Genomic DNA, 24,963 nt, shown 5'->3' on the forward strand with positions numbered 1-24,963 from the left:
GTGTCTTTTGGATGTATATCCATCATCAAAAACATTTTCTTCATATTTTGGTAAAGTATCATAAGGCAGAAATCTAAGAACATAAGAACATAAGAAATAGGGGCAGGAGTAGGCCATCTGGCCCTTCGAGCCTGCCCCGCCATTCAATAAGATCATGGCTGATCTGTCGTGGCTCAGTTCCATTTTCCTGCCCTCTCCCCATAACCCTTAATCCCCTCTCTTATCAAAAACCCATCAACCCGCGTCTTAAAAATATTTAGCGAGGCAGCCTCCACCACCTCAATGGGTAGAGAATTCCAGAGATTCACCCTTTGAGTGAAGAAGTTCCTCCTCAACTCCGTTCTAAACTGCCCCCCCTTTATCTTGAGGCTATGCCCCCTAGTCCTACTGTCCTTTCTGAGCGGGAAGAGTCTCTCCACCTCTATCCTATCCATCCCATTCATCATCTTATACGTCTCAATGAGATCCCCCCTCATTCTTCTAAACTCTAACGAGTACAAGCCTAGTCTATCCAGCCTCTCCTCATAGCTCAACCCCCTCAACTCCAGCATCAGCCTAGTAAACCTCCTCTGCACTCCCTCCAAGGCCAAAATATCCTTGCGTAAGTACGGCGCCCAAAACTGCACACAGTACTCCAGCTGCGGTCTCACCAATGCCCTATACAGCTGCAGCAAGACCTCCCTACTTTTATATTCAATCCCCCTCGCTATGAAGGCCAGCATCCCATTTGCCTTCCTGACCACCTGCTGCACCTGCAAGCTGGGTTTTTGCGACTCATGCACCAGGACCCCAAGGTCCCTCTGCACTGTCGCCTGCTGCAGTTTTTCTCCACGTAAGTAATAATCCTTCCTACCATTATTCCTACCAAAGTGGACCACCTCGCACTTGCCAACATTAAATTCCATTTGCCAGTTCCTGGCCCATTCACCCAGCCTATCTAGATCCTTCTGCAGACTCTCCACACCCTCCGCGCAATTTGCCGTTCCCCCAATCTTGGTGTCATCAGCAAATTTCGACACCATACACTCGGTTCCCTCCTCCAGATCATCTATATAAATGGTAAATAGCTGAGGCCCCAGCACCGACCCCTGAGGCACTCCACTAGTCACCAACCGCCAATCCGAATAGCACCCATTGACCCCCACTCTCTGCCTCCTATTTGACAACCAGTCCTCTATCCACGCTAACACCCTATCCCCAACTCCATGTCCCCTGACCTTCTGCAATAACCTCTTGTGAGGTACCTTGTCAAACGCCTTCTGAAAATCAAGAAAGACCACATCCACCGGCTCTCCTCTATCCACCGCCCTAGACACATCCTCATTAATCTCTTGGGTATTCAGTCAAACAAATTGTGTTGGTTTCAGTAATACTGGTTAGCCTTGGCCCAGTTGTATTTTTGCTTCTGACTCAGAAGATTGTAGGTTCAATCTCATTCCAGTACTTGATGCATAAACAAGACTGTTTACTGCAGTATAGGAGGACTGCTGTAATATTCGATGTTTTTTTTGGCTGATTTATTAAAATCATTCTCTTGTCTGCCAGGTTTGAAAAAGCCCCATGGCATTACTTGAACCAAGGAAAGGAGTTCTTTCTTAACATTTATTTCTCAACCAACACCAATAAAACAAATTATCTGTTTGCCTATCTCATTGCTATTTGTGAGACTGTCCTGAGTATAAATTGGTGCGAGTACAAATTGGTGTTTGCCTGCATTATAATAGTGACTACAATTCAAAAGTAATGGTGAGTGTCACAATAACAAACCCACTGGAGGTGTTTACTGTATTAGAATTTAACAATTTGCTGCATCACCAAGTTAAAGAAACAACCCATTTGAATTGAGCACCATTAGAGTTTCCTCTGCATTTCTCAATGCACACTGTTTCTATTTTAATCCTGAGATCCTTTGATAGAGGTAACAACTGCTTCAAATTTTGCATAGTTGCAATTTCCTTTCTGAATTCACCCAATGAAGAGATAATGCCCAGAATCTTCCAATATGTGGAGGAACAATGACTCCGTTTAACTTGGTGATCCTGAGGAAATCCCAAGGTGTGAACATGCGCAGTACTTAACACAGGAAATTTAAGCTTGTGATTGCTGGTTTCATGCTGCCTGGACTGCTGCACGATTCCCTAGGATAGTGGGATTAGATGGCGAGAACCACAGAAACTGGGGCTGTTTGCATTATATATATCCCTTTTTTTGAAAACACAATTTCTTTTCCTAGCAGATGTAAAGCCTGCTTAGGGGTGCAGCTCAAAGTAAATCAGCTGGAGGGTCAAGGCATGCCAGCGCTATGGCAACCATGAAAACGCTCAGCCTTGCCTTTGATTTGCAATGCCTGAATGCCCCAGCAATGCTCAATTTCCACCTGCTCCCCACTGCACCAGTATTCAATCCCTCCCCTTCTGTCTCCCCAGGCCCCAAACTTTCTTCCCTCAATTTGTGGCTCCTGTCTGGCTGTTGTCAGAAAAATCAGCATTTTTGTAGGCATTTGACAAAGGGCATGAACATTTCTCAGGGTAAGAGGTGAGGAGGGTCAGCCTGTGTGGGGGAGGGAGATGGGCGTGAACATTGTCAGGGGGTAAGGGAGGGGTTTAGCACAACCAGGGAATGAGGGAACAGTGAGTATTGTCACCGGTGAGAGGAATGGGCATTATTGGGAAGTGAGATGGTGGTGAGCAATGTTGGGAGTTAAAGGGGGATGAGCACTGTGGTGCGACATGAGGAGGGTGAGCATTGTTAGGGGTGAGGGAGTAGTGAACATTGTGGAGGTAATGGGGTGGAATTGTTGCTTACCCCTTCCCTCACCTCTGCAGTTTGGATGTTGTCAAGTCCATTTAAAAACTCTGCAAATTAGTGATATGAAGACAGGACTTAAAGGGCACAGCTATAGTTTATGATGAAAGGGTGGCATGGTTTTGCTGGAATCACACCACAACTTGACCTCCTGACTCTACTTAGCACTGGATTCAGACTGGGCACACCTGCTCCGCTGCTGACCAAGTGATCCGGGTCATTGATCTCTGTAACTCTTACGTCCTTGTTACCTTTCTCAATTCAAAGAATTAATTATAGTTGTTCATGTAGGGGTTTGCTTTTCCTCAAATTCAATTGATAAGAATTCTGATTCTAAAATTCCATGTGAATCACATTGCTTTTTAACAGATGGCATCTCCTTGATTTTGATCCCCATTTTCTGCAGGCCATACAACATGTTTAAAGTAGTTTTCAAAACACCTTGCTGATGTGCATGGCTTGCAAAACGTTGGCCTGATTTTTTTTTTAAATACTCTATCATCTCCCTCAGTAGTAACCATCTGTGTCATGATTTGCAGCACTGAATAACTGGTTCGTGGGCTGTAAAACACTTGTTACATTTGGAGAGAGTGCATGGTGACTGGGTCTTTAATTTTCGAGTGTGCAGATCCATTATCCATGACCAGCAGCCGAGTTTTGAGATAGTATTATTCTGTCCATAAATCTGATCCAAAGTTTCTTGGTTTTTCCTGCTGGCGGCATCTTTACACTTCTAAAACAGCTCTGAATTACTGCAGTTTAAAAAAAATGAGGCATGCAACTGGTTCCATCAGGTTTCGTTCCAGTAGGAGAATGATTTACTGTATCCTTTATTTAGTGCCAGCAACGTATCATCTGCAATGACCAGACATTTATTGGGAAAGGAATTGATAAGAAGTGCTCAGCTTTGCTGCAGTCATAAACATCTATTTCCAAATGAGATTGAAAAACAGCCAGAGCTATGCGCCTACATTAGCCTCTAAACTTTTCACCAACAACTGTCTACAATTTTAATGATATGGAGATGCTGGCATTGGACTGGGGTGGACACAGTAAGAAATCTCAAAGCTCGTGATGACTCACCTGAGGAAGGAGTAGAGTTCTGAAAGCTCAAGATTCCAAATAAACCTGTCGGACTTCAACCTGGTGTTGTGAGATTTCTTACTAAAATTTTAAGTCATGCAGTGACTTAAAGTGATCCAACAACCCATTTGTACACTTGAAGTTTCCAATGCCTGTAGAACAGATAAAACTTTAAGTCTTTGCTTATAATGTGTTTCTGGATGCTGGATATTGATCTCTGTGGCTGTTTTAAGCCAGTGATAGAATCTTTCTTTAAGATCTTCATGAATCACATTACAGCTTTACTTTCTCTGAATTGTTGTTTCATCTTCAATAATGCCACATGTTTTGGCTCACACATTTACAACAGTGCTCCTTGCTAAGCCAGGTTTTTGAAGGTTATCAGGTTGCGATTGCCTTCTTGGCCAAAGTCATTAGACAGACAAAAAATATCACTTGCTCACCATTTTTACCTGCAGGTCTATTTCCTCATTGTCTCCCAACACCCATTGCCATTGCGTATTTTGTGTGTGGACTGGGTTTATCAGGCAACAAATACATGCATCTTGCATGATTTGCACTTGAATTGATTATCTTTCAATAAGCCTCAGCTAAAATTCCAACATTGTATCACAATCTAACCTGCCCAAGTGTGATGGACTTGAATTTCAGTGGTTTTTCATCCTATGCAGATCACTGTAAGCCTGATTCCTTATAATGAAAAACGAAAGCTCAATTCTGTGAAGGCTGGAAATCTGAAATAAAAACTTAAATGCTGGAAACACTCAACATGTCAGGCAGCATCTGCGGACAAACAGAGTTAAAGTTTCAGGTTGATAACACTTTGTCAGGGCTGGGATAAGACGTCAACAAACTGAATCCCATAAGGCAGGTAGCCAATTAAGCTCATTAAGAACTTTGGTAGCACTTTCAAAGGAGGCCAACTGGGATCTTTCAGTCGGCTTCCAGTTTTCCGACTCAGTGGAGGCAAGCACTTGGTTTCCGGCTTGTGGGAGGGGCAGTGCTCCATGCAGGCCTATCTGACTAGGTGGAACTGCACCCAAAGGCTACCCTGTAGATGGAATTCACCCTATCATGTTGATATCTTTCTGATTTTTAATTGTTTAAATGATTGTTTTGATAGTGCCGTTTTGAAAAACTGTTTTAGTTACTTATTCTTTATTGCAGCTTGTGGCTGTGGAAGGCGTCTTATTGGCTTTCCAACTTCAAGAACCCACCTGCCTCATCTAATTGGATGTAAAACCTATCTCCATGTCAATTAAGCAGTGACTGCCCTCCTCCTCCCCCAAACTCCTCAAAGGGGCAGGTTCAGAACGAAGAACTAATTGTTTCCTAGCCTGCAGCAACTGCAGTATTTTGTTATTGTATTTTTCAGTTGTTCCAAGCTAGTTTTTCAGTCTTCTTCCAAGCAGTGCTTTCTTTGAAAAGCCTCTTTAAAAATATGACTTTCTTCATATTGTTGAATCTTTTAATTCGTTCAATGTTTTGTTTTTCCCCTTGTATTGCACAGAGATTCTTTCACATGACAGAACTATGTAAGTGCAAATACATTGTTCTTTGTAAAAGAAAAGAATACAGAGTGAACTCTTCATCCATAGTACTCTGTATTCTAGTAATGACATAGTTCATACAGTTTAAGAGGCATCCAGGGAATTTAAAGAATATTCAGAATTGTTATTCATGAGGAAAAGCTGTATTTTGAAATCATGTTGATTTCAGGTGCTTGAGGATACACTGCTTTATAACTGAAAATGTCTTGTCATTGTAATATCAGTCACAGGTTGTAATATACCTTTGGTATAAGAAATAAACTCACATTGGTGTTGATCTGATGTTTGATGGACTAACAAACTATCTATCTGGACTTGCTAAAGTTGTTAGATGACTGTCATTCACATGAAGTAATTACTGACACATGGGAGAGGTGAAAATTTTCAGTTGCTTCATAACCTAAATGTAGTTGATTTGATTGTCCCTGACTTACAACTTTTTTGATTTTTCTCTTTTATATAATCAGATTATGTCAGTATGGTTTTTACAGGTAGTTAACAAATGAGACCCTGACCTTCACACTGACTTGGGTTTCACAGCAAGGACTTCTAGTCGATGGCACAAGCTGTCCTCTCACCGCCTGCTCCAAGTCTGCCTAAAATTAAAATCACCCTCCAAATCTGTAATTTTTCTCTGACCACCATGAGTTTCCTCCCACAGTCCAAAGATGTGTAGGTTAGGTTGATTGGCCATGCTAAATTGCCCTTTAGTGTCAGGGGATTAGGAGAGTAAATATGTGGGGTTACAGGGATAGGACCTTGGTGGGCGCCTGCACCAAGGTGCAGGCGCAATGGGCACTGCAGATTCTATGACTAAGTGATTGACTCATAACTGCAGGATGTCATTTTAACATTACAGTCTAATTATTCAGCTCAAACTGGCTACATATCGCAGACCATTCCCATGGTCCCACATATTTGTATTAAAGTATTCCAAAGAGTATTTGATCATCCATGTCAATACTTACCTTTTTAATCATCAGTTTCATTCTTAAACAGATAATTGGGCAGCTTCTTATTGAATGAGTTAATCAACAGAGCACTAATTGCTTTAGATGGGCGTCCATATTACAGGCTGACAATATGATCCTGTTGCAGTGACACTGAGACTGCTGATCCCTCGGCTCTTCTTGCACTTGCGCAGAAATGCGATGCCAACACTTAATAATAAGAGGTCAGCTCATTTTACTGTTTTAATGGGACTCCTGAAGTACAATGCATGATATACCATGAGCATTTGGGAGAATGGAATGTCAGGTGTCAGCAGTTGGCAAAAGACTGATGGATGCTTGAAGAGTTAGAATTTCTTTTCATTGGAGGAGCAGGAAGTCTGCCCTTTCCTTATAGTTTTGTTAATGGGCAGCGAGTCACTGTTTACAGGCTTTGGCACCAATCTAAATGATTTCATATTTTTTCAGAAGTTAGAGCAAAGTAAGGATAGCTTGCATAAAGGAATGTGCCACCTGGGTTCAGTTTTCTTCCGCTTCTTTCATTAGCTTTTCTAAATGGGTGCCTCCTATGTGGAGAACCACTCCAGTATTTCCCTTATATTATGGCTAATTTAAATAATTCTGATGCCTTAATGAACCACGTGTACAATAGACCATGTGTAAAACAATACAGGGTATTCCTGCATGTGGCCCAGACTTGTCACACGTTCTCAAGTTGGGGAAAAAAGTATATAGAACATACCTAACCTTTACTTTTCTAAAATTCAACTAATTAGAGCATTGACATGATAATACTTTTACCCTCTCGATTCATTCCTAATGTATGTTAGCTCTGCAGTCATAATATAAGAAATTTCACATCCACAATTATGAAAACAGGACCTGACTCTATTTTAAAGACTTTGATCTTGTATAATTTCCAACTTCTGTGTAAAATTATTCTTGTTAGTTTTCCATGTATTTTATGCAAGTCATCAATCAGTAGCTTTGAATATGAAGTGCTTAAAACTGCCCACAGGATTCTAATATGAACCTACCAATTATTTATTGAGTTTTGACAAAATGACATTCCCTCAAGAATGATATGAGTTCCTATTGCCAAAACTCTGATGTACCCTTCCGTATACCAAATCACACTCATTTATTACCCCGTCTCTTTGCTGGTTTAAGTTCCTAGTCGCCCCATTCTTTGATCCAGCATTTTTCATTGCTCCAAACATTTCCTTTGTTACATCATCCATTTTCTTCATTATTCCTCTGTGAAGTGCCTTGGGATATTTGCTACATTAAAGGTGACGTGCACGTTGTTTGTCATTAACAGCAACCTTAAATTGACTGAATGTTGCACCTGCCATTCTTTGTCCCTATTATTTAATTTTCACAAATCATTTTGAATGCTATCAAATCCCTTCTTGGCTCATGGTGCATCACAGTATTTCCCTTATATTACAGCTAATTTAAATAATTCTGATGCCTTAATGAACCGCGTTTACAATAGACTATATGTCAAACAATACAGGGTATTTCTGCATGTGGCCCAGATTTAAATTGTCACATGATCTCAAGTTGGGGGGAAAAAAAGTATATAGAACACACACCTAATGTTCTTTACTTTTTAAAATCGCAACTGATTAGAGAATTAGCATGATAATGTGCAATTTGAGTGTAGGTTGAATATTATAAAGTTAGGTTTATATAGGCATTGCATGTGTTGGTGGCAGTGTCCTTATTTGACCTTGTACTTTTAAAGCCTTGATAACAGGAGATCAAATCCCAGAGTCTAAAGATGAATCAGCCTAATGGAGAAGCTGTTGATATTTTGTGATAATTTGCTGGACTGTAAATTTGAGAAGGAGTTGTTAAACCTTTAAAAAAGTAAAATGAAATGGGAGTATTTTGAAGATTGTTTTTTTGTTATTTGAAATTCCCCAGTAACGTTTCGTGGGGATAGCGAGCAGCAATCCCCAAAATAAACTTATTGGATTTGGTGAAGCTGGCAGCCTGGAAGAAGCAGTGTAGCCACAAAAGGCACTTAACCAAATCTAAAAATGGCTCCTGTATTCAACAGGGAGTGAATTAAGGAGGAAGAAAACTAGAAGAAAACTAGAAGAGCTTCAATAACTGTTCAGAGTCAGTAAGTCGTAGTACAGCCTTGTCATTATTATAGCTACATGTGTTGTATGCAGAGAGATATTTCCTCACTGGCTCAGGTGTTGCCATGTAGATGGTGCACAATTCACCAAGTTTTCAGAATCCACAGTAGCAATGCTTCTGAAAATATCATATCTTGCTAATGGACAGAATCATTTTTATTTGAACGTTACATTTTTGTTGTCGATGCTATTTTAAAAATCATACTTCTATTACATAATGAATGTGAAGATATCCAATGTGGTATAAAATAACTACAGCTGTTTTGTCTATTTTGAAGCATCTATTGTAGTATAGGCCATATAATCTAGTATCATTAATGTGGCACAGAATACGCAACTACTGCGTGAAGATGAGCCATATGATAGAATTTCAAGTTCTGTTCTAAAACTACCATGAACTATTGTAGCATATAAATACTGATACATTTTTGCTGACAATTTAATGCCATCAATCCAAGATTGCATTTGTGTGAATCAGGGCATCAACATTGCATTTGATGAACCAATAATTGCTGGAGGCATTTTTAGTCACTATTACTTGATTACTATGACTTGAACTGGAGTAACCTGATTTGTGCAAAAATGTAAGTTACAATGGTGCCAGCTAGCATGTGCCTTGGATTTACTGCTCATAATCACTGTCCAGGCTTGACTCTAAAAAATATTGATACTAAAGGAGCCACAGCTAAATCTATTCTTTGTGTTCTTCGCAGCTATAGAGGGCGATTTGACTTTACAGGCAGGTGTTGGGAGTTCAGAGTAAAGAGAGCCAGATGCGAACAGGAGTTGCTGCATTCTCATGAGGCTGTTTTTAATTCATCTGTGCCCCAGGTTAGCACAAACTCACTGTGCTCTAAATCCTGGGGCTACTCGTCTGACATACAATTCTACAATTTGATGACATGGGAAAATTCTTCTGTAACTTACCATTCAACATATGCGAGAAAATTAGAGCAGAAATGAAGGGTACAAAGGTTAGCTCCATACTTTGTTTCTTGCATACTGAAAACAGTCTCCTCAAGATTTGCAACTTGACATTCAGATTTTCATTGTATACCGTACAGAATATAGTATATTCTACTATATACTACAGAATTATATTTGATGTGTGCACTCTGTTGCTTAACACATCAGTGAATTTAAAAAAATGCTAGTTGTGCATGCAAAGTGAATCAAAGTGCACAGATTTAATATTATTCAGGTAGTGTAGGGTCAAATAAGATTTTGGCCAGAATTCTCTGACCTTGTCCACGGCTGGGATTATCTGGGTCCACTGCTGTGAATGGAGACTTGGCTGAGCGCCATATTTTTCCATTCTTGCTGGCGGCGGTAGCGAGGCACACGAGACCAGAGAATTCTGGCCTTTATTTTTCCAGTGTATTGTTTCATCATTGTAAATATGATGCCATTTAATGACATAATGAGATGCATTTAACAGGTAAATAAATCAATCCATGCACTATTTTAAAAATACACAGTGATCCAGTGAGCTTCTGGCTGAAATTATGGGCAGAACCTTCTGCTCTTGCTGTTGGTGAACTTGGAGGAGGATAGGATATGTAATTGGGGTGGAATGATGGTGCAATGCTGCCTTCCTGCCTCCAGCAGAATTAATTTCTGGACAGAAAGGCCTACGCTTGACTTCCCTGCCCTGTTAACTATTGAGCCCCTTAAGTGGATAATTTATGACCACTTATTTCAGCCTCACCTGTCTGCCGTTCATATTAACCTAATGGTGGGCAAGTCGTTCGCCACATGACACACATGGCTGCTAAACCATGCGACCAGCTTGTCATCTTCTGTGGGAGTGGTCCATTGATCAAAGGCACTCAGTGCTTCATTGGGAAGTGGGATGAGGTGAGGCCTGCTGAGAGCTACCCTCTGGCCTTCGCTTCTGACTCCTCTGCATCTCTCTCTTCATGGCCCCCATTCTCCAAAACACACACTAATTACCTGTGGTCTTAATTGTGTTACGATCCTGGGGCTTTGGTGCCTGTCCCTCTGGGAGCAGCCATGCCCTTCTCAGTGTCTGTCATGAGCACAAAATCCACTGACCTCTGATCAGCAGCTTTGGTACACAAAGTCTCCACCCTCGGGGTCTTGATTCCAAGGGAAGGCCTGCCGCTGGCCTCACTGCTGCCTGATTGATTGGCTTGTGGTTTCGCAGGCCTTCCTGAATAGAGGCAGCGAGGGTCTTTCGCTGGTTTTCCAGCCGGCAATGCCTCAACATAATTCTGCCCAATGGGACACAATCCCAACTACATGACTAATAATACCATGTTAAGAGATAGGTGATCAGAATAATGAGTATGGAACTGAACAACCATCATCACAGAGATATAAATAACTAAGTAAAAGTTGTATGTTAATGTTAACCAATGCAACCAAAGAAATATTGAACAGTCTGAGCCCCAACTCTGGAGGTCCATACACAATTTATTTATTTTCATCAATCCTTAGTAGACCTGTACAAAAAAAAAAGCAGGCTCACCTAAGGAGGATGGGAGTATCATACCCACTGTAGTCACTACAACAAACACAGTGACAACAATATATCAAATCAAATCAAGAAAGTGCTGGAGGGATAGTAACCAGCATTCTCCCCTAAATCTGGTTTCCAATGAGGGTGCCATAAGCATAGACGTGGGTCAAGGCTGGAGTAGGAAAAACACATTGTTAAGATGGCGGCGTGGGCTCGTTGGGCCAAAGGGCCTGTTTCCCTTGCTGTGTTGTTCTTTGTTCTTTGTTCAAATGTCATCCAAAACAAGATAGGGAAGACCCAGTCAAAAAGTCTTAATACGTTATTCCCCTAGTATAGTGTGAATAAAATATATTTAGCCACTCGAGCAGTATCTAAACCGATCCATAAAAATAATCAATGACACTTTGCTAAACATGGCTAAAAGAAACAAGAACACGTCAAGTCAAATATGCTGATCTCTCCAAGACACACAGTTGCCATTTCAGAGCATAAAGACCTATGAAAATAGTGAATGTAAAAGTTGGGCAAATAGGCAATAGTTTGGTAGTGTGTGCAGTGTTTGGTTTGACTGTACTGCCCAGCCTTTGAAATTCTGTCTATTTGTATAAAGCGGCTATTGTATCAGTCTGGATTATGGTGAAAGACAGAAATTAGCTGACCGTTTTGAATTCTTGTTAAAGTTTGACTTCAAACCTCACTCCAAAATGGGATCACATAATCTAGACAGACACTCTAGTGCAGGTTTGAGGAGGCACTGTTTTGTCAGATGCTGTTTTTCAGGTGATGATGATCAATTGAAACCATGTCTGTCTGTTGGTTCAAATGGCTACTAAAGATTTGAAGGAACTATTCAGAAACCATCAAGAACAACCAGTATTCTACAGTGTCCAAAACTTTCCTCTAAATGAGCACAACCAAATACAGCTTAATTGGCTAATAGTTTCATTTGCTGTTTGGAGGACCTTGCTGTGTGTGGATTGGCTGCTCCATTTAGCTCTCATAATTGCAAATCAAAAGTAATTCATTGGTTGAAAAGCAACTTAAATTATCCCGAGGACATGATGAAGTGTTATATAATCTCAAGTTCTTTTAACTCTTTTTTTAGCAAAAAGTTAAGATCTGATTTGAGCAGCATGTTTGGTATGAAATGTAAACAAGATAGTTTAGTGAATAACGCAGGCAACTTGACTTCTAACTTGGCAGGTTAGGTGACATTGTGCCTTCATGTAAATTCTGCCACAGAGACTATAAACGTACTGTAGGTGACCAATAAAGTAAAAGATGTGATACTTCAGTGGATTTTGTGTCCTGTAAGCCTTGTGGCTTAATTGGGGCCAGTTGGGAACATTTAATAATTGCTGTCAGAAGATCAAATTTAATTCGCATTTTCACAGAACTGCTGCAGGGTGGAGTTAAACAAATTGTCATCTGAGGTTTAAAAATGAACAGAGGTTTAATTAGGCTGATTAGGATGCTGGAAATGTGAGATGAGGTAATCAGAGATTTAACTTTCTGTACAGATGATTTTCTATAGGATAACACTTGCCTTATAAATTTTAGTTTAGAAGGAATGTTGAATAAAACAACTGATGTGTTACTAACTTTAAAAGTAAAACTACCAAGTGTATAAGGCAACTAATGAATAAGTGGTCCCATAAAAGTCTCCATGGCCTTCAAGACTCAAAATACCATTATGAAAGTTCTGTAACTGAAATAAGAGAATATTATGTTTGCTGCCCATCAAACCTATCTTCCCTTTGTTCTTTCTCTGTTCAACCAGCACACTGCTGTTAGCTATTTATCTACTTCATCCCTTCTGAATTTTTAAATGGCATTTTTTAATCTAATTCCTGACTATAATCCAAAGTTATGTTGATTTAACATTAGTATAACCCGAGAATAGAAATACTCAGGAAAGTATGATATGCAAGAGCTGCAGTCTATCTGGCTGATCCCAGTGATACACAGAGAGGAAATTTAAAATTAATGGCGGGAACTGAGACTAAAGTCTGAAGGGAGAACTGCTCCTTAAATATCACAAAGCTGGAGAAGTGGGTGGAAATACAGTGAGCAGGTTGCAGCTGATCAAAGGAAGATCCCCATATGATTCTGCCATGAATAGAAAAAGTGGTCCAGAATGAGGAAAATCTGAGGGAGGATCTGGCCTGTGTATAGAAATAAAGTCATGCCCCCAACTTATCAACATGGACTTGAATTTGTAACTCAGTGGAAATGTATGAATTAAACCATCTAAGTAAAATGCCATTTTAATGTTACGCAGTTTGTGATTTATTCATCTCTTTATCACTATAATAGTTGTCATGTTAACCCCTGATGCTGCAGTTCCTTCACTCCTCTCTTTTCTCAGGATAACGAGATAGTGCAGGCCATTTATGCTTTCTACAAAGTTACTCAATTGCCATTAGGGCATCATTACAACCGTCAACACAGAAAAATCTCTCAAGCCAGATGACAGAGATGTAACAGAGAAGATAACCCCAAAACAAAAAAAGGGAGGGTGGCCAAATGCTTTGTCAAAGAAGTAGGTTTTAAAGAATAGAAAATTGAGTATAGGAATAAAAGAGTATGGGACCGAGACATTTATATATGCACAGTTGCTAATGGTGAGATAAGTGACAGTTGCAAAAGTAACCTTAATCAGAAGCATGGGAAATTTGAGGGAGCTTCTAGGGGCTAAAGGGTTGCAAAGATTAAAAGGGGTGATCCCTTGAAAGAATGTAAATACAAGGATTAGATTTTTAAATTTGCAGCCCCAGGGGGGCAGAGATCAACGAGCATTGTGGCATGTAGGTCAGAATTTATTGGCAAGCAGGGTGAGATTTTTGAATGAGATGAAATTTCCAGAGGAAAGCTAGTGAGAAAATAATTGTACTAATCAAACTGGGAATAGAGAAAGGCGTGGTAAGTGATTCAGCAACAGATTCGCTGAGGTGGGTGATGTTACAGAAATGGAAGCAGGTAGACTTTGTGATAGGCAGGATATTGGTTGTGAAGCTCAGCTTTTGATTGCATGCAAATCGTCTTGTTATCAGTGCTCGGAAGGGGAATGGAATTGATGGCAAATCTGTGGATTTTGTGGCAGTGTTTGAAGCTGGTTTGGTCTTCCCATTATTTAATGGGGTGGGGAGAGGGGAATGATGGCATGTGGAAATATGGTTCAAAACCAGATGTCAGATAAGTAATCTGACATCACAAAGGAGTGCAGGGCTTAATATAAGTGGTGAAGAGGTAGAGCTGCGTTTTGCCAGTAAATGTTAGAAGTGAACTGATGTCTGCAGATGATACTGTCATAGGATAATTTGTAGATGTACAAGAGAAGGGGTGGGGAAGGAAAAGGATGGATCCTTTTGGAACTCCAGAAATCAAACTATTGCTGCATGCCCCATGGCTACAATGCAGTAGCTGGATATGTAACCACAAGGCTAGTCCCATTGAGGTGGATATCAGAGAAAAGATGTTGGAGGAAGATAGCATGATGGACTCTTATCAGAGGGTGAATCGGATGCAAAAGGATAATGTACCATAGCTGCAGTCATACAAAATATAATTAGTAACTTTAATTTTGGTTGTTTGGTGCTGTGGCAGAATAAAAGTCTGAATGAAAAGATTTAGTTAAGGATTGTGAGAGAAATTGGGGTGGATTTGAGTGATGACAACACATTTGATGAGTTTGGAGAGAGAAAGGGAATCGGAGATGAAGCAGTAGTTTGCAAGAACAGAGGTTGTAAGGGTGGATTTCTTTTTGAAGAGAGATATGACCTAGTTCTGAAATGAAGGGGACAGTGCCTCAAGGGATGGAGTCATTTATAATATTAGTTGACATGTGGGTCAGTAATGGAAGATAGTGGCCAGCAGTGTAGTGAAAATGGGCTCCAGGGAGCAGGGAATACATCTCATTGACTCCACAAGCTTGAGAAGAATTTGATGCAAACATGGGAGAGAAACAAGGGGAAACAAATCAAGCTAAGGATTAGGTGGAGTCACGGTGGGGCAACAGGGAACCAGTTTGGCTTCCCAGATGTCCTTCAACTTGGCAGAGTCCATTATCTCCTTGTTTTTGGAGATGTCAATGACGTGGCAAAGAGAACGTTGGCCCTGAAGAATCAAAGCCTTTTCATCACTTCATGCTTCGCCCATCAGCCTAGCTAGAAGTTAGTGTAACTCACTAGTTGACTGTAATTGAATTTGAATAAAAATTGAGAATTAGGGTTTAACTTCTCCAAATGGGGATTCATTCTACTGACAAAGTTACCAGCTAGCTCAGCCAGACTATCACCAAAATTGGGAAATGTTAGACATGGTTTGTAATTTTGATTTGTAAAGTGGACAGTGCATATCCGTGATGTCTATGCCATTGACAATAATTGGCATTGCTTATTTGAAGTTTATATCTACCTTGATATGAATAGCTCCTTTATCAAATGACCGCCATCAATAAACATTAGAACAGTACTATTTTCCTAGGTTCTTCCTGATGGCAGGGAAACCCTGTGGAATGCTAACATTAAAGGAAAATACATTAGTGATGCATTTTTAATTTCACATTGGTATTTATTCAGATATGATTTAAGATTGGCAAGTGTCAGTACAGCATTCCCCATATGTGCAAAAACTGTGAGTAGAATATTACGCTGGCAGAATTTTATGGTCCTGCTGAAGTCAATGGACTTTTGAAAGACTCCCCTGCATTTTATGGCCCAGGCCATATAATTCCATCTGTAACTGTGGATAACGGCTGGGCCTCAGTCATCAGGATGTCCTATTTGTTGTTTGCTGGTGCTAGTAGATAGTAGTCAGGTTCACCCCTGCTGTAAACATCCTCATGCTAGTTAAAACATGTTTACATTTTCTTCAAGGTGAAAGCATCATTTGCCATGAGTTTTGCGACATCAACTTAGTACACAATGGAGACTGAAGACAGCAAAGCATAATAAAGTAAATGCCAATACGCAGAAGGTCAACATAGTGCACTGCTTCAATTTTGTACCATCAGTTGCTTCCAATTCTGGGTGCACTGGTTCATTTGGACAACAGGATCTTGTATTTGTGAGTGGTCAAAAATGTGTGAAATGTATCTCGTGCCTTGCCGTTTGTTATGGTTCTCAGATGTCGGCGCAGTAACTTGTAATCCGTGTTATTTTGCATGGGCTCTATTGTTTTTTTGAGAACCAGAAAGGGTCTCATAATTTACACGTATACAGCCTATCATCAACAGTGTTAAACAAAAGTGAGTTCTATTGAATGGAAATGAAGGAAGATGATTTCCAATTTTAGATTTCATTATTTAGTTGTTCTCTGATAGGAGTTACCAAAATATTTACAAAATGCTGGCAGGGAAGAAAGGTTGTTCTTCAGTACTTGAGACAACATTGACAATATTTTTTTGCATGTAATCAAAAACTCCTTTTCATGATATACAATAAACATAACAATATGTGACCCCCTCAGGTTATCTCCTATTGTAACATTTTATCTGCAAGGCACATAGCTACATAAGACAAAGCTGAACAGTTCCATAAACAATGCAGACAGCTTTTTATCATCAATTGGTATCATTTCAATGCAAAAAAACTAACTGAAGCACCTTCTGCACAATGTTTTGTATTTAAAATACTTGAAAGTGATTCAACTCTTCTTTACTGCACAAAATCAAGTTAAATGTTACAATTCAAAGATTAAAATTTTAAGCTGTTTACTTGAAAAAAGTAAAATGTCCTTGACAGAAATTTGATATGTGAGTGGAAATATTAAAGCACAATTTTCAGCTGTCACTGTCACCAGTATGATTGATATGTACCCTTCTGCCCTGCATTTTGAGGCTTGCAGCTGTCACCACACATGGGCATAGCAGTAAGAGAGCCATCTACAGTAGCTTAAGAAAATAAGAATTTTTTCCGTCGATTAATCAGGAAATAATAGGAGTGACAGTGACTAGCATTGGCCTGTTGTCATGAACTGGTAGCAGGGAACAATCTCTGCACCACAACAGGTAGGCCCAAAATACTTGGACTTCCGGCATACAACTTACATGTTCCTTCTTCAAATTCAGGCACTGGGCACCTGGAGCAGGCTTTTCGTCCTGATCTGTGGGCAGGAACAGAGATGGACAGATACATCATTACATGCCAAAGCCAGTGTACCAGTTTAGCGGCACTGTCTCACACCCAAGCCATTCTGGGGAGGCCAGGTCGGGGGCAGATGAGCTGTCAGCCTGCAAGTGGTGTGTAACTAGTTGTGGTGATTGTCCCTAACAGGAATTATTACACTATTTAAGCTCAATAATAGTCTGAATGAGCCATTTGCCACCACCCCCCTCCCCCCACCCAAGACACCCTGCTATTTCACCACAGCTGCAGCCCCATTCTGCTGTGTAAAGGGATTGTCCCTCCAGAATGATGGCTGGCACCTGTGATCATGTTTCTCTTTAAAATTGCTGAGAGGTACCTCCGTCCCTCCCTCTCTCCTTTGCAATTACAGGCTGCAGCTTCTTCAATGCTGGAGGGCTTCCTTCTCGCCCTCCAACTTTGGGAGCCTGCCCATCATTCTTAACTGAACTGCAAGTGCACCATCTGGCTGCCAATTGGCCTATTCAGGCAAAATCCATGTTGAGTGACTGCCCCCATCTCATTGTGGGGAAAAGAGCCCCTATCTGATGCTTACATTGGGGTGCTGACCCAAAACCCTGCTCCTGTAATTCAATATTTATTAATCTGGGCGGTAACACACTTCTGGCCATCAGTAATATTGGACACTTGGGCACCTGTTTTATGCCAATGTATTTTGCGATATTTGATCCATTCTCATTTTGTAATTTTTCTATTTTTGCGTTGCAGCAGGAGGATTGCATCATCTATCTTAATCCAATTTAAAAAAATCTTGTTCCTTTGGAGTTATACAAATATGCAGACTGCAAACTAAAATAAAAACTTGGGCGCTTTTATTATGGAGGCTATTTTCCAATCTTGCCAGGCCTAGTGCAGAAAGTGGCGATCCTGGGGAATAGTGTGCAGTCCTAAAAATCGGTACAGTGCCTGGCACTGAACGGTTTGCAATTGTCCTGGTCCCTTTATAATTGCACAAACTAGATCAATTAACGTATTTAAAGTAGTATTTAAATATGCTTAGCCTTTTGGACGCCGGATTTTCCCAGCTCCCATGGGACCGGCAAGAATCACTACTTGTCTCCACTAGTGGAGACCAAGCACAATGGCCACGGCGGGGAACTTGGAAGTCATTTAAGCATTTGGGTGGTCAGGGCATGGCTGGGCTGTGCCCATTTGGCAGTGTTCCAGGGGCAGTGTCAAGGGGTGAGGCCAGAGTGGGAGGGTACAAAGGGGAGTCATGCAGGAGGCATCATGCAAGGATGAAGCACAAGGGGTGCATGCCAGGGTTTTTGTAGGGCAACAGGCATAAAGAGACAGAAGATTTCACTCTTAAATCACGGCTGTTGTCACTGTAGGAAAAAAAGGGTTTCATTCAGGTTAGCATGAAAATCTAGTGTTAAATGTTAAGTTTGGGAGAGGCAGCCAGGGGGTGGAGAGATCGAATTTTTTTTGGAAGAACATTTTGATCCAGTGTACATCTTGTTTAGATAGGACAAATGAAATACGTCATATGACATTAATTTGAGATATCATGTGACACAGTTACATACTAATGTTACTGATGAAAAGCTGAACTTTGTAGTTCAAAATTAAAATGAAGTACTGTCTAGCATGTATGATTTTATTTAGCATTATTATTGGGTCCCTTGCTTTTCATGATTCAGATTTAAATGTAGGGGCACAATTAAATTTGCAGATAATACAAAATAATGTCATGTGGTTAGCATTGAGGAAGATAAGAATGTACTGGCAAAGTGAGAAAAATGATGGCAAATGCAATCAAGTCTGGGAACATGTGAGATAATGCATTTGGGGGATAAATGATAGATACTGAGAAATGTAAAGCAACAGGGCGACCTTGATGCACATCCACAAAGTTACCAGGACAGGTAGATGAGGAGATTAAGAAAGCACACAGGACATTTTTCTTTATTAGACAAGGCATAGAATTGAAAACCATGGAGATTATACTAGAACTGCATAAAATGCTAGTTAGACCACAGCTAGAGTAATGTGCACAGTTGTGGTCTCTGCATTACAGGATGGGTGGGATCACACTATAAAGGATACAGAGGAGGTTTACAAAGTTGTTCATAGGAATATACAATTTTAGCAACAAGGAAAGATTGGATAAGTTGGGTTTGTTTTGTTTGGAACAGATGTGTTAAAGAGAGATTTCATTGCGGTGTTTAAAATTATGAAGGGCGGATAGAGTGGATAGGAAAGACCAATAATCAACAAACATAGATTTAAAGTACTGTGGATTACAGCGAATGAGCTGACTTTTGAAGCCGCCAAATGTTTTTCCAAAAATGGAGGTTGACCTGCATGCCAAGTATGAACTGCTTTTATGGGTGGCTGCCATTTTGAAATGTGAAAAAAAATCATACCAGTAATTCATATTGAATTAGTGTGGGGGTTTTATTGAATGAATTATTTGTATAAAAATACCTTTAATCATAATCAATGCATTTTAAAACCGCCAAGTACATTGACTTTCGTATCTGATAAAAGAATTCATCAGGTTTATTCTGAATCACTTTGACTATGAATTCATCTTTTCTCAGCCCATTATACTGCATGGAAATATGGACTGATGCAGATTTTAAGATAAGAGAATTTTTGATATCTTTTACTAGTGTTCTAAGAAAATGTTCATAAGGTGGCCAGAGAGCAATAACTTGAAGAAAAGAATGTTCGTTTAAGAGGACTGAAGGAAAAAACTGCTCCTAATAATGGGCCAGGATTTGTGGTGCCAGGCTATCTAGTAGCATCTGCCAATAGCTAGACTTACCTCTGATTCTTTGCCTCAAATCATTTTTGCTCATAGTTGTTAAAAGTATGAGTTCATAATGACGCAGCAAGGGAAACAGGGCACCTGGCACCTGAGCGAACAAGTTAACCAACAGAGTATATTTCCTTCACCAATTTAGAGTATTGTCTACAGCTTTGGTCACCTAGTTACAGGAAGGATGTAAATAAGGTTGAAAGAGTGCAGAGAAGGTTCACAAGGATGTTGCTGGGACTCGAGAAGCTGAGTTACAGAGAGAGATTGAATAGGATGGGACTTTATTCCCTGGAGCGTAAAAGAATGAGAGGAGATTGGATAGAGGTGTATAAGATTTTGATGGGTATAGATAGAGTGAATGCAAGCAGGCTTTTTCCACTGAGGCTAGGCGAGAAAAAAAAACAGGGGGCATGTGTTAAGGGTGAAAGGAGAAAAGTTTAAAGGGAATATTAGGGGGGGATTCTTCACGCAGAGAGTGGTGGGAGTCTGGAATGAGCTGCCGGATAAAGTGGTAAATGCGGGGTCACTTTTAACATTTAAGAAAAGCTTGGATAGGTACATGGATGAGAGGGGTGTGGAGGGATATGGCCCAAGTGCAGGTCAATGGGACTAGGCAAAAAATGGTTCGGCACAGACAAGAAAGGCCAAAAGACCTGTTTCTAAGCTGTAATTATCTATGGTTCTAATGATATTTAAAGGTTGGGAAATCACCACAGAAAGAACTGAGAAGGAGGATGAATTAAAGGGTGTAAATTCATTGTCATATAATGTGCAGAAGGAGTAAGAAGAGGGAAGTAAAAATTGAATTAAGATAGGAAAAAGGATACAAAAAGGAAAAACATGTTTTCAATTCAAAATTTGACGTCTTCAAAATTTCCCCCAAGGAATGAGACTCCACATTTGTAATAGCTGATTTTTGGTACCGAATTGTAAGGTAGTCATCACCGATTATCACACAGCTAAAAGAATATTTCCACTACTAATTACTGGACCTAAATATCTGTGGGGAGTTTAGTTCATGTTTCCATGCAATACCACCACTTCATGACATTTAATGCAGCTAAATGATAATTTATACAAAATAATACTGTTTTTGTGAAGCCAACAGTGAAGTAGCACAATTTGGACAGCAACATGTAGGTATTTCCGTCATATGCTCCTCACCAGAAGTTGTACCTTTTGTGCATAAATTACAGTAACAATCAAAGTCATACTCTAAACCTCGTCTATGAGGTATTATTGTACATGTTCTGGGTAAAGCTTGATTCTAGCAAACATTTGAGCTAAATGGGAAACAGCTCAGCTAAGCATGTACTTCTTGCTTCAGATATTGTTTAAGCTTGTTTGGCTGCATGACTGAGGATAAGGCAGCTTAGTGAAGCACACACTCAAGAGCTCAGTCATGTGTTTTGAGACAAGGAGCCTCAGGATTGGATAAGCCCATTAGCAAGGCATATCGTTTCAGCCCTTGGTAAGTGCACAACCTTTTTTTTGACAGAAAGCAATGTAAATGGATATTGCTATGTTGAAATCTCCCATTTCTGTCTTCTCATTTACCAGGAGACTCTGCCATTTATAAAGGGGTAATAAGCACTAGGATAAGGTCTTTGGAAGGTCACTTATTAACATCATAGTTTATATCCCATGATAATTCTATAATTCATATGCATTCATGCTGACTTAGATTTGCTTCCACACAGTCCAAGTAATAACTTTACTCAGCATTAATATAGCAATATTAATTGATATAATCATTAAGGAAAAGGTTTTCAAAATAATGGTTTGTGTAAAGAAAGATATTAGTAAATATATTCATTATTGCCACATAGTTCTAAATCACACATTCAAAATTTTAAAATGTTCCTAAGATTGAAATTCACTAAATTTTGTGTGTGCTCATTAAAATAGTGACCTCATTCAACAAAATCGAGATTAAAGGAATGAACTGTTAAACATGTTATGACTTAAATTATAATTTTTATGTTACGCTGGTTTTAAGCTCCACTTCTGTAATATCATCCAATTCCATCCTTGCCTCAGGTCATCTACAGCTGAAACTCTCACCCATGCCCTTGTTACCTCAAGACTTGCCTATTTCGATGCACTCCTCATTGGCCTCCCATCTTTTGCAGCCGGTCATCTGAGGTCATCCAAAACTCCGCCTACCATGTCCTAACTTGCACCAAGTCCCGTTTGTCCATCAAAATCCTGTGTTTGCTGAAACCTGGTTAAACGATATTTTGACTTTAAAGCTCACATTTTTGCTTTCAATTCTTTCCATAAGCTTTCTCTCTTGTAATTCCTCAAGCACTGAATCCTGCGGAGACCTCTTTTGCAACCAGCCAAGAGGACAGCCAAAGCCTCTGGTTGCCTTTCTACCAAAAGTCAGCAACAACAAAAGTACCCCCTCAGTACTGCATTGAGGTGTTAGCCCAAATTGTGTATTTGATGTTTTGGTGCACATCTGGGCCTCATGCTCTTCTGGCTGATAGGCAACAGTGCTACTGTTAAGCCACATACCTGACACCTCAAACAAAAAAACCCTTCTAAGTGTATGCCTCTATAATCCATTGCCTCAAATGTTACTTGCACCTTTGCACAACTTAAAATAAAAATGTCTATATGCCAATACCAAAATCCTCTTTCATTTCTTCTCTCCTGTGGAAAATTACTTAAAAGATGAGAGTCTCAGGACAGTTGGTAATGGGAATACCATTTAAAAATCCAATACTTTATATCTCATTTATTTCTCCACGGTCATGGAGCTTGCTTGCTAAGCTATAACCTGTGGCCATCTGATTGATGTTGACCTTATTTGTATAATCAACTGGAATGCAAAGAGGAAAGTCAGGTGGTATATAAGTAAGATTTTACTTTGATTCCTTTATTTAACCATTGGCTTTAGCCAACTGACATTTTTGAAAAAAAATATTTGGCCATCTAGCCATGACTAAATTGACTTTCCACTACACCACAGTAGTGGTGTACAATAGTAATAGTGCCATTCCTAGCTAATGTCAGCAGGATTTTTAAAAATCCAGTTTGTTTAAGTATGCGGAGTTGGAAAATTGTACCTTGTTTCCCCAATCAGCTTTTATCCACATTTCTGATGTAAATATAGAACTGAATTATCTTAGACATGCAAAAGAGAGACACAATCAATCAGCCCTTGAAAAAACAATTGGCACTAATAGATTTAAAATCTTAAGAGCTATGCTGATTTTCTTTCTTTGTAGGAGCTAATTTATTTCAATTAATGTTCCTGAAATTAAAAATAATACAGTTGTAATGCAATATTTAACAATTGTTGCACAAATCTGTTTTACAGATAGGTTGAATTTGCACTTGCAAGTTAATAGTTCAAAGAGACAGCTGCATTTTGAAGATAGCATAGCAACTATTAATTCCAGAATTGTGGAATTCTTTGGAGCGTATTTCAGAGAGTGGACGTACAAATGTTTAGTTGGTTACTTCCGATATGGAAAAGCTGACAATGTCCTTTCGGGAAAGAAATTTGCTGTCCTTACCTGGTCTGGTCTATATGTGACTCCAGAGCCACAGCAATGTGGTTGACTCTCAACTTCCCTTGGGCAACTAGGAATGGGCAATAAATGCTGGTCAGCCAGCAATGTACATGTCTCACAAATGAATTTCTGTCTGATGTCAGTTTCTTGATAACATTGATTTTAGAGAGAACGTTTTTTCTAAAACTTTATTGGAAAGCCAACTTTAACAGCAACTTATGTTTATATAGCACCTTTAACGCAACATTGCAAGGAAATCCATAGAGGCATTATAACATAAAATATGACACTGAGCCACACAAAGGGATATTAGGCAGATGATTAAAAACTTAATTGATGTGGTAGGTGTTAAGGAGCAACTTAAAGGAGGAAAGTGAGATAGAGAGACAGAGATTTAGAGAGGGAATTCCCATTCCTAGACATTGAAAGCACGACCACTAATGTTGGACTGAATAAAAATAGGAATAAAAACAGGTTAAAATTAGAGGGGCACAGATATCTCCAGAGTATTGTCGGTTTGGAGATTACCAAGGTGGGGAGGGCCAGTCCTTGGAGGAGTTTGTAAACAAGAATGAGAGTTTGAAATAAAACATAGCTTTGGAGGCATAGCTTAATTGGAGACTAGTGCGGGTTGGTGAGCACACAGCTGATGGGATAAGTTTTGATCTGAGTTAAGACATAGCTGAGTTTTGAATTGACAGTGTGAAGGTATAGTCAGGCTTGGAGCTAACGAAAGTACGGAGCAGAAGAGCTGTTACACAGCTGGAAATAGATGGGCTTGGTGACATTGCAGGTTTGTAAACGCATCTCAGGGTCATCTGTGACACCAAGTCTGATTCAGTGCAAGATATTTGCTTGAGAAACAAGTGAAACCATTAGTGAGGGGGTCCACTTTGTGACAGAGACCAAAAAGACAATGGCTTCATTCTTCCCAATACTTGACTGGAAGAATTTTTTCTCATCCAGCATTGCATGTCAGACAGGTAGTCTGAAATTGAAGCAGTAGAGGGGAAGGTTAGTGGTGTTTAAGGTAAAGCTGGGTATTGTCAGTGTGCATGTGCAAACTGATGATGTCGCTGAGGGGAGGCATATTGATGAAAAATAGGAGAGGGCAATAGACAGATCATTAGGGGTAGGTAACTATGTGGGAAAGGAAGGATAAGCCATTGGTGGTGATTTCTGGCTTTCATTGGATAGATAAGAATAGAACCCAGTGGGTGCCATGCCACCCAGTAGCACAACCGTAGGGAGGTGTTGGAGGATGGTGTGATTATTTGTATCAAAGGCTGCAGACTGATACAGATGGATGAAGAGGCATTGTTTGCCTTTGTCTTGTGATAAAGATGTGTTTAAAATATAGTTGTTCAAAGAGATCCTAAACACCTAATGTACACAATAGATGAAAGAATTATGGGTAGATATTTGAAACGGGATGATTCAATTCTAATTGTTTTGGGTTTTCTGCCTACACAAGGTCGAGAAATGGTAACACAGATACTATAT

The 24,963-nt window shown here is 39.9% G+C and overlaps 1 protein-coding gene across 8 annotated transcripts in view; it reads left to right on the top strand.

Moving 5' to 3' along the window:
- mef2cb (myocyte enhancer factor 2cb) overlaps nucleotides 1–24,963 on the top strand; it is a 238,311-nt gene that overhangs the window by 43,209 nt on the left and 170,139 nt on the right. The gene's annotated exons all lie outside the window — the stretch shown is intronic.

This window comes from Carcharhinus amblyrhynchos, chromosome 5, assembly GCF_965287045.1.
Source record: "Carcharhinus amblyrhynchos chromosome 5, sCarAmb.v2.hapA, whole genome shotgun sequence".
In the NCBI taxonomy this organism is placed as follows: Eukaryota; Metazoa; Chordata; class Chondrichthyes; order Carcharhiniformes; family Carcharhinidae; genus Carcharhinus; species Carcharhinus amblyrhynchos.